The sequence below is a fragment of the Perissodus microlepis genome, chromosome 2 (assembly GCF_051167445.1).
Source record: "Perissodus microlepis isolate ML-2025 ecotype Zambia chromosome 2, ASM5116744v1, whole genome shotgun sequence".
Classification (NCBI taxonomy): domain Eukaryota; kingdom Metazoa; phylum Chordata; class Actinopteri; order Cichliformes; family Cichlidae; genus Perissodus; species Perissodus microlepis.
The window spans coordinates 17,910,773-17,926,485 of NC_140462.1; the positions used below are offsets into that span (position 1 = coordinate 17,910,773).

At 38.7% G+C, this 15,713-nt stretch overlaps 1 protein-coding gene across 8 annotated transcripts in view; it reads right to left on the reverse strand.

The window, feature by feature from the left end:
- Positions 1-15,713, reverse strand: part of diaph2 (diaphanous-related formin 2) — a 364,160-nt gene that overhangs the window by 311,928 nt on the left and 36,519 nt on the right. The gene's annotated exons all lie outside the window — the stretch shown is intronic.

Sequence of the window (15,713 nt, forward strand, 5' to 3'; positions counted from 1 at the left end):
AGTTTGTCCTTATTGATGGCGTCTCCATTGTCTTTTCCTCATTTAAAAAAGGCACTCCTCTCAGTAATTACCTTCTCTGCCTCTCTTCTTCCTGGTCAGGTCACAGCTACTCCAAGTCCTTACAAAGACAATTAACTTAGTGGGGGGGGGGGGGGTCCCCTAGAGTGAATAATAAGAACCAATAAAGAAAGAAATATATTATCATAGAAACGCTGGAGTTAAAGTTATGAGTTGTACAAAGGCAGCTGTGGCTAAATACACGAAAGAGCATTATTCAACCCTCTCAGTTTGTTATTTTGGAGTTCTTTATAAAGTATTTGAAAACATTTGCATTTCAGTGAACAGGGAAATAATAAAGAACTAATCCAGAGATAATACAGCAAACAGAGTAACATAATACAAGACAAACAATAAGTGTGCGACAGGAAGGAAAGTAAAACCGGTATTAAGCCAGATAAAAGTGCAGGCACACCTAAGCACTATTTAAGACAATTGTGGCAGAAGCCTCATCTTCATTGAGTTAATTAGAAGTACCCCACAGTCAGCATCTCAGGGTGTGGGTAGGAGGACCTGAGGGAGAGCAGACTGTCTTTGAGTCAATTGGAGTAAATGGCAGGCCTCCCTGATGAGCTCACATCAGCCCTTGGAGCCTCCTGCCGTCACGTCCCACTTGATGGTAATTATTTGGAAAGCAAGCACTCTGCAAATTCCATTATTTAGATTTGGGGGTTGGCTTACTAAATCTAACACAAATTACCATCTTGGCCACAAAATTCTGTGTCTCCACATGTTTTCAATTTATCAGGCTATTTAATAATGCTAATGTTGTAAATAAGCATAGCAATAGTTAAGTTACTCTGAATGCATCGGAGTACTAATTAAGACTTGATGCAGGATGCTGTTATTGTGTAAACCATATTTAGTAGGACTGTGTCTTAGGAATGCTGCAAAAATATATTGTAGAAGCTATTTTGGATATTTTTCACAAGCACTGAGTTCAAAATCTTTTTTTCATTCTTTACAAAATTACAGATTTTTACAGATAAAAAGATTGTGATGCCAACGAAGTTATAAAAGTGAGGCACGACAATGCAGTGGCAGGTAATACTGTCATTGCAATTTAAGTCTTTTGATTGGTGCTGTGTGTTAAGGTATTAAAGTAAACACTCTATCTTTCATTACTGTGGTTTTTCATTGGCATACTGTTATAACTGGAATGATGTAGGTGTATTGATGCATGCTCAATCATCCAGGTAAGGAAACCCCAAAAAGCTGATTCTGCTCAATGTTGATACAGCATTTTCAGTGAAAGAAATGTCTTGTTTTTGTTAATCCCACCCCAAAGATTGGGTCTCCCAGCACAAACAGAGTAATATAGTGTACGCAGTTACGTGCCATAAGGATTGCTGTGAATGATATATTGCTAAAACCAAATAACCTCTGGCTAAGCACAACAAAGAAGAGCTACCTTGTCAGGCCAAGACTCCATAGTCTATTTACATAAACAGACCAATAGCCATCAGGGAGGAATGCTGGTTTGAGTCAAGGAGGCCATTTACACGAAAAGGGAACGACTATCCTGAACCGAGAAAGGGGGCTACAAAGGTGTGATTGCTGCCATTCCCCAGTTCTCTGCAAATGGCAGTCATGGCCACTGATCGATGATCATAACAATTTGCATAGTAACGATCATGAAACTAAATTCACACCCCATTGTTGGGCAATAGTGCTAGTTTCAGTCATTATGCAAATATAGAGTTTATCGGGTTTCGAAAACATACAGTCAGCTCAGACTGAAGGAGTCACTTGGATGAGTGATGAAGTATCTCTTCCACTTTAATCAACTTCCTGGATCCTCCCCGGTGGTGTACTCACAAAAAACAACAACAAAAACCCCTACAGTTTAAATATTACACCTGTTTCTCCTAGCCTATGTCTACTACTTTAAATGTAGGTCTTTTGCATAATTTTGTATTCCTTAGCCCAGCATTGTTTTTTGTGTTGCATTAAGCCGAAACCTAGATGTTTCAATGATTATTTCACTGTTACAACCTTTGTACAGCCCAACATTAAAAAATTAGCAAATGCAACTTCACTCCAGCAGCTTAAAAAAGCAGCAGATCCCATGTGAAGTAGAATCAAGAATATTTTGACATTTTTTGTTGTTTGTTTACAGACCTTATCCTATTCTTTAAGCTTAGAATCAAACAGTAATTGTTGTCAACCTATCTGATTGCGCGCCATATGGCATGTCAAGCTGTCTAAGCAAGTCAAAGATGGCAAGCACCTCACGCAGCACTTGCAGAGACCTTAGTTTCACCGTCTGATTTGTTTAGATTCTATTAAAATTCTAACTGTCAAAACCATCCTCTACCCTCAAACTGTCACGGAGACACAGTACTGAAGTTTAATACGTGGTGCTGTCTGACTGTGAATGACACAAGTCAAAGTTGACAAAGATCCAAAATCTGCTTCTCGTTCATGCTTGTGCAATCTTTAAACAACCAGGGACAAAGCTTGAGAACAGAAAAAATACCTGTTAGAAAATGTTTATTTGTTGCTATTTCAAATCATAGTAAGCACTTAAATCATGATCATGAGAGGCCCGTATGCCTAAATGCAATACAAGCTTAAGACAAATGTCAACCCATATAGCAGTAACCATTTTCATGCTGTGTACATTTGGATAATCAGTATCAAAGTGCACTATTTTTCAGTAATGATATTGCACCCTAATATGGCTGTGTGATATATGGACAGACAACTAAACAGAGTCCCAGGATGGAGCAGGGGAGGAAGCAGGGGATAAGGATATGGAGAAAAAAAGGAAACGAGTACAAAGCCCCTCAGGAATTGCAGCACACAGACACTTCTATTTATAGAGGCGGGACTAAAGCAGGAGAATGACAGGCATCTATGGTGTACCTGGAGCACCACTGCACTCACACAACACAAACATACCCAAATATATGCATACTGAAACACTTTTGGAACAAATAAGTCTTCTTTTTTTGAAATTATTCCGGTGCATTTCCATCTTTCTTTCTCTGTGCCATATAATGCTTAATCATGGGTCAACATTAACATATCACAAATCTTACCTATATAAGGCAGGTCAAACTGTATATTCAAATCATAGTTGCAACTCTGGAAATGATAAATGGACTGGTTCTTATAGAGCGTTTTCCTGCTCTATTCGAGCACTCAAAATGTTTTATGCCTCTTTCACCCATTCACATCCATTCATACAATCACTTTTTCTATGCTTTTGCTACCTAAGTGCTTTCCTTCTAACATTCATACACATTCACATGCTGATGAACACATCGGAGAGCAGCTTGGGGTTCAGTATCTTTCCCAAGGATACTTTGGCATGTAGAACGGAGCAGCCAGGCACTGAACCACCAACCTTCCAATTAGTAGATGAGCTACAGCAACGCCTACTTGGAGAGATCGATCAATATGTTTTTTGTTTTTTAACTGCGTTACTTAATGCCACTTGGCAATAACTGCTACCTCAGCTAGCCTTCAGTATATGATTGGCTAATAGCTGTGACATGTAACTGTGAATTGCATGCTTTATGACCACAAAAATGTGACTATAGTCACAGAGTGATCATTTCTAAAACAGCAGATTTTTAAAATAAATGGATGGATGGTGTCTGAAATATCAGTTCCAGTAACCTGCCAGGCAGATAATCAGCCAACCCCATGAATTTGGCTCAAAATGAATGAATTTCTCATCTTTTTCTTCGCATTAAATTACGTGACTCATGAACTGGACAAGATAATTGCTCATCAGTAGCCTCAGGAAAGTTTTTAATTTGTCATCAATACCCTAAAATATCAAAGACAATGCTGCTCCTAGCTTTACTTAGCTTCATCTACCTGTGCTTTATATCTGTATACAAATAAGTACAATGGTACAAGGTGGCTTTAAGGCTTACGTTCAATAAAAATATTTATTAAAAAGGTTGTTATATAGTTCCATATTGCAAATGAAAGGTAAGGATAGGAGTAATGCACAGAAGGCCTCTGAGGCATGTAGGGCCTAAAAATCCTCTCCAGCAAGCACCACAGCTTAAACAGACTGGGAACAAACACAGAAGCAAGGAAAGACAGAGATAGAGAGGTGTTGGTGTCTGTTGGGCTGGGTGTCTAATTTGATGAGTAATACTCAATCTATATCTGTTACAAAAACTCTAGCACTAGATGGGCAGGTGGAATCAGATATGCAACATCTGATATGCACCCTGCCTGAGCTGATTATATTCATTTTTAGTATTTTAACTGTCCTAGCTAATCTAGGAGCCAACAACCAGAAGCTCAACATTAGCAGCCTTTGGCCCTTTTTCTGTATAGTACTGTTGATGTTATGGCTAGAGTATTTTCACTCTGCTTCTACTCGTGATTCTTGAGATCATTAATATGCAAATAAAAGAGAAAAAATAAAGTTCTGATATACAATATTCTTATTAATTTCAGTGATTTGAGTGATAATATATACTGGATTTGTTTCTGAGCAGTTTAAAGGCAGATGTCTTTAGACCTAATCTGCTAATAACTCACTTGAAAGTTAACAGACGGTCACAAGCTCATCATATTATTTTAAGTAAAATTCTAATCTAAAAAGCAACTACCGCCATTAAATACATTTACCTGATTAAGAAATTTGGTGTCGAAGGCTAAAACTGCATAACATGAAAATGTACATGTAAATCAAACTTAATTGCACTTAATATTAATGTAACTTTCAACCAGTGCTTGTAGTCATTTACTGTACAATATCATATTACAAATTATGCCCATATCATGGATTTCTTTTTAAATATTTTTATTGATTATTCATCCATGTAGAACAGAAACCATAGCAGCGGCCAAAAATTTTCCCAATCCAACCTGCCACTTATTTGAATGAGAAGTCCATCCATTCATTAATCATCTATATGGCCTGGCCTGTATAGCGCTTTACTCGTCCCTAAGGACCCCACAGCGCTTTACACAACCAGTCATCCACCCATTCACACACACATTCATACACTGGTGATGGCAAGCTACATTGTAGCCACAGCCACCCTGGGGCACACTGACAGAGGCGAGGCTGCCGGACACTGGCGCCACCGGGCCCTCTGACCACCACCAGTAGGCAACGGGTGGAGTGTCTTGCCCAAGGACACAACGACCGAGACCGTCCAAGCCGGGGCTCGAACCGGCAACCTTCCGATTACAAGGCGAACTCCCAACTCTTGAGCCACGATAACAGAGATCTATGTCATTAATCGCTCTCTTTCACCAAGTCTAAAAAGGTAGAGATGAAGTTAGTCAATAACAAGGGACGTCTCATGTAAGTGTACAGTGTGGCCTATTCAACAAGACTGAGATATATATATTAGTGCTAAACAATGTAGAATTTAGCAGGGGAAACGAGAGATGTGCTGAAAAAGAGATACAGGATGAGAATCCTTTTATTCCTCTCACTGTAGAGTCTGTTGCTTTACACAGTACTGAAAAAATATGTCACTGACACAATAGTTTATTTTTTAAAAATTGAAATTAAATGAGCCTATTAATCTTTATTCTGTGAACTAAAGACTCCTGTAGGTATTCATCTACTCAAACCATTTTTATGTGGCTCTCAGAACTACAGGTGCTTTTGTAGGACCTATGTTGCTTGACACTCGTGCACAAAAGCAGCATGTGATGATATACCAGTTTGAGGATGCCAGTGAGGATGGTGTTAGTTAAGAGGCTTAGCCACACAGGCAGATCCACCTAGCTGGGCCCTGCTGACTGCCCCTGGGCCAGCCACATGCCCTCATTATCCTCCTGACACCCTCCTCTCATCCTCCTCCAGCAGTGGGGCTAATCCACACTAAAGGGGTAGGGCGTAAACCTGGCAGAGGTGTTTCCACTACAACTATGCACCTGTTCTGCACACCAATACATTGTGTTGTTTTAGTCATTAAAAAACAAAACTGATGTGTCAAAAGTGTCAAAACCAACTTACTGGAAAGTCTGCAGGTGCTAAAAATCCCCAGACTGCTGATCATATTTGGTCACTGAAAGTTGCACAAATCCTATCATACATAGTGAGACAGGTCTTATCTTCAAATATTGTTCAGTATTCCTATTCAAGCATAATTTGCTTTCTTCTTGAATTTCAATATTCAGTGATGTTCATGCAGCCATTGTGGAATTATAACAAATTCCAAACTAGGCTCATATAAAACCAACAAAAACATTTAATTAACTTAAGCTTTAATATTTTATTTCCTCATCCATTAATGCAACATAAAGAATAGGCTATGGGTGGAGGTATGGTGGGGCTGCAACAGATTATTATTTTGCATGGCTTGTAGTTCCAGTCCCATAATGGCCAGCAAGTCTTCTGTGCTTTAGGGAACTTATATGCTTTTTCATGTGAAAATGAAGCTTGAGGCTATTCCACAGTGTATCAATCAGTGTGACTGAGGTTTGAAGATGCATGAAACAAACTGGTGGGCTGGGGAATCGTGTATGCCTGTGTGCATGTGTGCGTGAGTGTGTGTGCGTGTGTCTGTGTGTGTGGGGAGGGTGGTTGGAGTGGAGGGGGTTTGCATCACATTTTTTCAAAGTCTGGGGTCAGCAGAAATGCAGTATAATTCTCTTGCTGAGTTGCCATGCATGAAGCTCTTGTCAACAGACCTAGACCATCTGTCCTGCTATTTACCACATCCTTGTTTTTCCATAAGCGAAAACTCCACTTCATGTTTTCAGTGAGGAGCTGCATTTATGTATAAGATAAGAGAGAAACTGCTAATTAAGAAGCATACTTCAAATAACTAGAAAACTTTTCATGTCATAGACTTAATTAACTTAAGTAAAAAGGGGGGAAGTTAAGTAAACTGCATTCTTGTCAAAAGGGGGAATAGGGTACTAGAAACAATTATTAAAAAGCACTTTTAGTTAGGAGACTTCTGTCTTAAAAACTCTTAAGACTTAAGAAGTTAAATGCATTTGAAATCTCCATCTCCATCCCAAAGCCCTTTGAGATCTTAGCATAAAAATGTTTGTGCCCTGTTCAACTGTCAGAGAAAAGTCAGAGAGTGATGGAGATGAAGAGAGTTGAAAATGAAAGAGGAATTCAAGTGATTAAACTAGTACACACAAAAGATTCACGCTAACCATGCATAGCGAATGGCTCTCACACCTAAAGTGAGGGCATCGTCTTTAATCAGAGGATAATTTATTGACTCCCATTTAGAAAACCATAATACTAGTGATCAAGCCCTTCAACCGTAAAATGCAATAAACTAGGGAAGTGTTTTGTGAACAAAGGCAAATAGCAAGGCCCCACACATCATTATGTTCCTTTCATATCCCATTAGATTAATCCCAAATGCATTTTTAGGTTAAGAAAGTCATGCCATATGCAGCCAGAATCAAGGGTAAGAACGCCAAATTATCATTACTTGTCTTCAGTTCACTGTATGAATTCTCAACATCCATTTTCCACTCAACCTGTTCTCACCAGAGGTGAAATGAATCATTGCAACCAAGGACTGAAATATTCAGGAAAAAAGAAATAAAGGTTGAATTTGTGAATATCATGTTACATATATATCTGACTATGCAAGGCAGTGTAGCGTTAACCCTCTTCATTTATCAAGCCAATATTTCAGCTCCTGCCCATCATTTTCCAAAAAAAGAGTTTTATACATTGGTGAGGTAGTTTTTACAAGAAAACAGACCTAGTTTTTTTAATATGAAAACATTTTAATCGAGTTAATGCCATTTCTACTTTACCTAACGCAGAAAACTTTCAGGCTCTCAATGACTCAAAAAGCTGGTCCTTATTCCAACAGCATATACAAGTTATTTCTCTCTCAATGGAGGCACAAATTCTTGTCCATCGGGGAGAACAAAGCCATGTAATTGGTTGCTTCCCCACTTGAGCCCCAGATAGCACAATGTTAATAACAAACTGATGAGAAATTCATTAGGGCTCCAAATAAAAACAATCTCTCCTGGATAAGAGACGAGTACATTATAATTAAACTGATGCCTCGTCGTTTTCATTAGGCCGTGGAGCCTGAAAACTTGAAGACTGAACCACTGAGATAGATGCAATTAAGCACGATTGTTTTACTACACATTTGAGCCTAAAGTATACAACAGAAGCACCATGTTAATACAACAGATTCTCATGGAGCGGGGAAAAGAGGCCTACAAGTTATATTGGAAATTAGCTGACCACAGAGGCACATTCTAGCAGATTTACTCCACAGTCTGTGGGAAGTGGGCAAGTCAGGATTAGTTACATAGCGAGGACGTAGAGTGTAATTAGGAACTTTCTTCCAATCACTTTGCCTGAATACTCCTTCCTCATCTTTACACCATATTACCTAGTCACTCCACCTTTCCAGCTGTCGTCCTCTTTATTCCAGCTCTGCACTGCCATTCCTCTCTAACATCCTCCGGTGGCTTCACAGAATTCTGAGATGGCCAGCTTCCAGGCCAGCAGAAAGGGGAAACAAAGGGATCAGACACACAGATTTCTGTGTGCTTCTGTGCTGTGTGCTTGTTGTGGCAGGGGAGGGAACCACTTGCTTTTTAGCTGTCAGCAATGCCCGGCAAAAACCTGCCTGGCCATAAAAATACTCAAGACCAAAAGTGTAAGATCAGGACTCAAATGTTCCCAGTTTTCTTATCAAAGCACCAGCAATACGTCCTCAAAAAACAAAGACAAACCAGCAAATCAAACAGATATGTGCATATATACTTACAACACTCAAAGAGACACAAACATGGACAAAATGAAAGCCTTGGATGTAGCATAATACGAACAAGCCCATTCAGTATCACTGGTGACTGAATACTGTTCTCAGTGTGAAAGTACACAAAAGCAAATATCCTTGCTTCAGAAAAACTTGGTTTCACAGGCAAGATGACTGGTTGCCTTCAATCTCTCAAACTGAAACATAATATGAAGCAAACAGAAACATGAAACTTAAACCTTGTCCATTTTATTGGTAAAGAAAAGCCATTAATGAAATGACACAAGGGCAATTCATAGAAAGCTTAGAGTTTACAGCAAAAACTTGCCTCCTTACAAACAACATGTGCCACTAGCCATTTCTGCTACATTCTTGCATTTGCCATTTCATGTACAAGTTACAGAAGACTGGTGAAAATGGCCCGTAATGCACTGTCAGCTGAACATATGGATGGATGGAGTTATTGTTGTTTGACCTCAGGGAAGAAGGAGGGACATGCGGGTCACATTAATGTGGACCAATAATCTCTCCCTGAGTCATTAGGATGATCAATGCCATTCTAATGAGATAACATCTGGAACAAAGGACCCTAATAGCAGACAGCTGCTGGGCAAAGTGAGGTAATTAGGAGAACATTCAGTGATGCTAACTAATGCTGTAGTCATTGTGCCCAGGTTTTGTACCCCACCCTGTTAACATCCAAAAAACAACATGTTGAATATTTCATATCTTCTCTAATAACTAATCACTGCAGAATAATATCAGTGTTAATAAATGAGAGGAAAACTGTGGGAAATGGGAATTAGAAATACCTCAAAATCTTGCCTTGATATGAATGCTTATCGAGCGGCAATAAATTGGTCAATTATGGAGAAAATCTGTTTTGAGGTAACCTTTCAGCTTATTAAATAAGCTATAAATCAATTTTTAGAGCAGAATGAGTGGCTGGCTTTTAATGAGTGGACGTGTCTAATCTTTTTTCTTTGCTTAGTTCTCTCAGACTGTGTGCATGTATAGAGAGGAAAATACTACATGGTGACCTGGTGTAAAGTTAGACTAAAAAACAGTATTTTGCAGTGTTCACCACAACTTCAAAGTATAACTTGAAGTAGCACACTGATAATTCAAGTGACTGAATGTAAGTTGCTCAATTAGAGGACAACATTTTTAAAAAAGAGAACAAAAAGTATCCACCTCCAAACACTGGCTAAGCAGGATCCAATTAGTCTTATGCATAGAAAGAGGAATAATGGAGACTGGCCTCAAAGAGAAACCTTATTATTAGTCCATGTAACGTGTCCGTACACACCGTTGGCGATCACGAATAAATATAATTACTATGAACAAAGAAAACTGTGTAGTCTAACATAGGGTGAAATGATACTCCAATGTTGGGCTCCAAAGCACTAATTACATAGAATAAAAAAAAAATCTTGTAATACATGTAATACATGAATGTCTATGTACAGATATACATGCATATATTGAATGTGCATGTATATTCCACACTATGTGATGTTGCTGGATATTCAAATGCTAGAAAGGTTCCACTGCACCCTGCTGATAAAACTGTACTGCACCAAAATTTGATTTGTACCAATACTTTGGGAATGACAGTGTTTTAATAGGAGTTGTATATCCTGAGTTGCTTGTGATGGTGACGTTGTGTGTGTGTGTGTGTGTGTGTGTGTGTGTGTGTGTGTGTGTGTTGCTTCCAGTCCCTGCTACTACAGTGGGAATGCCACTGCTGCAACTTTCATAGCAACTAAACAATAAACATTGCCACAAATAATGTCGACGTGTTCTTCCTGACTGTTGAGCGCACAGCTAACTTGGAAAATGACAGAAATGTGGACCAGTTTAAAGGATTCAAAGGTTAACATATGTGGCACATAACATAGCATCCTGCTGATTATCTCAAATACAATTATGATTTAGTTGGTGACAAACATTTTTTTTCTCCATTAGGAATTTTTAACGAAATTAGGAACAATGAAAGCCTTTTTATTTTTCTTTATCACTTTATCTGCATTAACAGTGTGGCAAACAACGCAGACTGGGCATGGTAACTTAATCTCAAGAACACAAGTTTTAAATGTTAAAAAAATATTATTTTGTATTGGAAATGGTAATTCTGCGATATCAACTGGTAATATCTAGTTGTAAATATAGAGGTAACTATTAATTTAAGCCTAAACTCTGAAATTGAGATTACTGTATAGTAAACAGCACTGTAATCTTAATCTAATTTACAATAGTTCAGTTATCAATGTTCTGGTGCTAATTCACTGCTAAAAACTACAGCTATAAGAACTAGGGCTGAGCTATATCATACCGTTCACAGTAATATTACACAATAATATGTAATGTTGGGCAACGACAGGAAAATGAAATATTGCGATAGAATATGGGTAAAACGCGCATGCGCAGTGCCTTTGTTTTCATACGCACATGGCAGCGACGCAGAATGAGAAGAGCGAAAGTGGATCGTTAAATGAAACGGATGAACCAGAATTGGTTTGTAAAAATGCTGCAACTTCAATGGTGTGGAACTGGTTTGGCTTTCATCCGTCAGATACACAACAAAGCACTATTTTTGGTAGAGCATGCTAGCGGGCCGTCGTTATTACCGTGTTTTTTGGAAAATACGGCACACTTAAAATCAATCCTTTGATTTTCTGAAAATCGACAGTGCCCCTTATAATCCCGTGTGCCTTATGTATGAATTCTGGTTGTGTTTACTGACCTCGAAACGATTTTATGTCGTACACGGCGCTCGAAAATCTGTCAAATGTTTTAGTACGACTTTGCTAAGCTACGAACCCGCACTGCTTGATGGATTGTCGGAGCATTACGGCTATCGTAGGCAGGAGCCTCGCGGAGTGATACGTACTGTGCTTCAACATAATATTACCGTACTGTGTGTGTATAACCTCTTTTTAAGTTTTGTGGATATTATACATGGTTATGCTGAGGATATGTCGGCCAATTTCCACTGGAAATGCCTTTTGGTTAAACTGTCAGCAAGGAATTTGCATTTGCACAGTTAATTTTTTATTTGCACTAATAAAGTTGAGGAGTTGTAAAGTATTTTGTCTAGTGTCAATTATATCGTCAGTTATATTATTATCGCAAATTTTCAAATGTATATCATGATAAATATTTTTGGTCATATCGCCCTGCTCTAATAAGAACATAAATGACAATTTTAATAACCCTGTCATATATAAGATTCAAACTTACCTGAGCATATTTTCTTGTTCTGCAGTCATATTAGCTGGCAGTTCTTTTTAAGTTCCATGTTTAGCCTTTTACTATTTTTGCCATCATATCATTTAAATAATAAAAAACTGTTAAATGTAATAAACCTCCCCAAAGAAGAAAAAATATGCAGTGAGTGAAAGGCTAAGTATTATTTATTCAGTTTTTTCCCCTCCTAATTCAAACACTTCATTGGCTTGTATAATTTTCAAATAATTAAAGAAAATGTAATTCAACTAAATAAATAAAAAAAATGAATCTTCTTTGCACTCATTCCTTTACTTCTGCTTCATATGTAAACTCGTCCCGCATATGGAGCACATACTGTATGCAGCAGAAAGTTACATTAATATGGATAGTTAGGGAAATATGAAGAAACACCATCATGGCTTGAGTGCAGTCAACACTGCAACAACACTATTCCTCTGAGAGCACGACAGCAGTGGTGAAAAAGCTCCCAACTAACAGTAATTGGTTTTAAAATAATAGAATTCATTACAGTTACGGCGCTTGTTCAGAAATGCAAACAGGAGAAGAAAAAACATTCACTAGAGACTTAGGCTGAACTGCTTCGCTAAAAACCATGGGGAGATGAAAGGCATAATTCAAATGACAATTTTAGAACCTTTAGTTCATTTATATCAGAAGCTCAGAAGATGTTGCTGGGATAATAACATCATGATTTTTTTCTGTTCTTTTGTTCTAGTTGCAGGGCTTGGAAGAACTTTTTCCCTCTCAATTTCATTCTTTTGTGGTGGCAAATTTCTCCTCCTCACACAGAGACATGTGAGGTGACACACAAACAATCTAGCAAACAACACCCGTCGCCAGCAGAGACAGCCAACTGAAAGCTAACATGGGAAATCTTGACAGGGAAGAAGAAAAACACCTCACACATGACACTGAATTTGCTGCTTGTCTTATTAAATGACTGTGTAATTATACACATCAGGGGTCTGCATTGTAAGGTCCTATGTTTTTATTACATCCAGCTGCAGACTTTGACTCAAGGCCTGCATCTCAGGTATGACGAAAGCATTCACCCAATCAGCTTTGAAAGAAAGATCATTTTTCTCAAGACCACTCAGGATATAAAGAGACAGGTCAGCCATCTCAGCATGATTGGATGCCACCTCATGCTGCGTCTATAGCCAACATCAAGGACATCACTATTACAAACGCTATACATCTGCCATCAAATCAGCCTCAGGCCAATATCGAGTAATTGGCTCCATTCTAAGGAAGAGCTTGATACATCCTGTCTACCAACTGATATAGTCAAACATATATGTGAATAAATAAATTTTTTGCTCCATTTACTTATATTTATTTGGCACAATACCTGTCAGAAAAAACAAGATCACCATATGGCTGTGCATTAAAAATGGATGCCTTATGTTAGCGAGGGCACCTGAGATGAATGATAATATGGAAAAAAATGATGAGTTGAAGAGCAAAGATGTTTCTTTAGCTGCGCTCGATCAACAATCTTTATCCTGAAAAACAACCTCTCCTGTAACTGAAAGTCACGCCTGACCAAGACCATGCTCCAGCAGAACACATATTGCCACGAATGTGTGTCTTTTCAAGAGCACTGGTTGTCAATAAGCAAATATGGCTCACATGGAAAGATATGGTCAGAAGGTTTGATGTTTGTATCTCTGAGGAAAAGCAACTGCATAGAATACACAAAAAGAGGGAGACATTGATATGGTGTCAGTGTACAGGCATAAAGCATAAAGGGATGTATACAGACAACCAGGAGGAAGGACAGAGATATCAATGGTGTTGTTCTGTAAACATAGCTGACGTCTTATTGTTAAGAGACTAAATCTGTTTTCAGCATTGGACTGATCATTCATAGCATATGGGAAGTCAATAGAATGGGTCTTGTTAATGGCAGGCAAGGGAACACATAATTCCTTACAGGCCCAGATTATGCAAGTGAAAAATCAAAAGGAAAAAAAAATGAGTGTACCCAATAGAGTTTGGCGCTCTTCCACCATGTAAGAGGCAGTCTCACTTTTGTATTAGGTTGAAGGAAAAATAACAATAAATGAATAAATGAATCAAGCCTCCTTTCCATCTCTAGAGTTGTAAGGGAAAGTTTTTCTTTAGAGAAGACAGACCTGCCTGAGTCCTATTGAGACATTTCACATGTATTCTTCCTTTTAAAGATCAGATGTCTAACAAATGGCATTAGTGGCACACATAGCCGTGTGTTGCATGGGCGGCAAGAAACCCATTAGGTCAATTCCATAGCAACAATGTGGCTTTTGAGCCCCTGTGGTGCAACAATGTATTTGTCGATTCAATGGGTACCCACTGCCACCAAGTGCTAGCCTTCAGTACTACATTAGTGGCTGGAGAACTGCAGCTGTTGCCATGTCTATCTGAGCAGAGACAGACCACGATCGTCCACGATGAGCTACTGTACTTGACTAAGATCCAATGTTATCAACACTGTTGTGAGGCATCTCAATACTAATATTTGTCTTCAATACATAAAGTTAGGCTGTGCACAATTAAAGCACACAAAGATGTCCCCGTGCAATTCACAAAAAACTGTGACCAGTTTGGCATTTTAACACAAGCAGAGAGCAGCCAGCATGCATGAATGCGAGGTGCTGCCAACTCACTCAGGATAAGACTCGCATTCTCTGGGACAGCTGAACTACGCTTTACCAACCATGCCTAAAGTACATCATGGCAACCTGAGTATTTCTATCTAGTGCATGACCAGTAGGGCTGCTCAAATACTGCAAGAATCATAATCCAAATTATGCCGGTGAACAATGAGATCACAATTACTTGACACAATTATTCAATGACTTTTTTTCCTTTCTTTTTTTCATCATGCATTTTACAGTTGTTAAAATTCTGTTGTTGCTAGTGTTCCTTGTGGACCACCCTAAAATCAAAGGTTAATAACTGAATAGATTTTAGCTTTTTTCTTCATTTAAGGACCAGAATGCCCTGTATTTAACACAAAACAGGAGCTTTGTGGCAAAAGAGAATGGAGCGCAATTATTGTTTTAACTCGATTATCTTATTTTCATAATTGTTTGAAGCAAAAAAAAAATGTAATGGGATTAATTGCACAGTCCTAATTACTAGTTAATGTATTCTCATTTGTTCATTCATTTATTCTTCCATCCATTTACTAACTAGTGAGCGGCAAGCCAACTAGCCACATGATGCCAATAAACAGCGAAAAAGTGATATAGCTTGAAGGTTTCCAGTTTAAAACTATGACCCATCTCTCCAGAGCACCCTTCAAAAAGAAACTGCAAGCCAGACAATAACACAGCAAGTGATCTGGCCTTGATCATGTCACCAATCATTACGGCAGAGAGCTGTCTAGGGAATCAGGGGAAACCTGGCTGTTGATGAGGCGATTATATGGCTTTACTCTTGTGCGTCCAAGTATGACAGCGCTATGAAAGCATTGCGGCTGATAGGCAGAGACTATACCTTGTTAGCACGCTGTTGTGCTGAGTGGACTAGTTGACTGAGCAGTAGGGCACTCCCACAGGTCCTGGTGGGCTTACTGCAAGAATAGTGAGGGATTATAAAAAAAGGCCGTCAATGTGACTCTCACCAAACCCAACATCTGCAACAACTTTGTCAATTTGTCAACAGCTACCTTTTCTTCCTACCTGTCCTTCAGCTACCAAGGTACAAAACAGAGATATT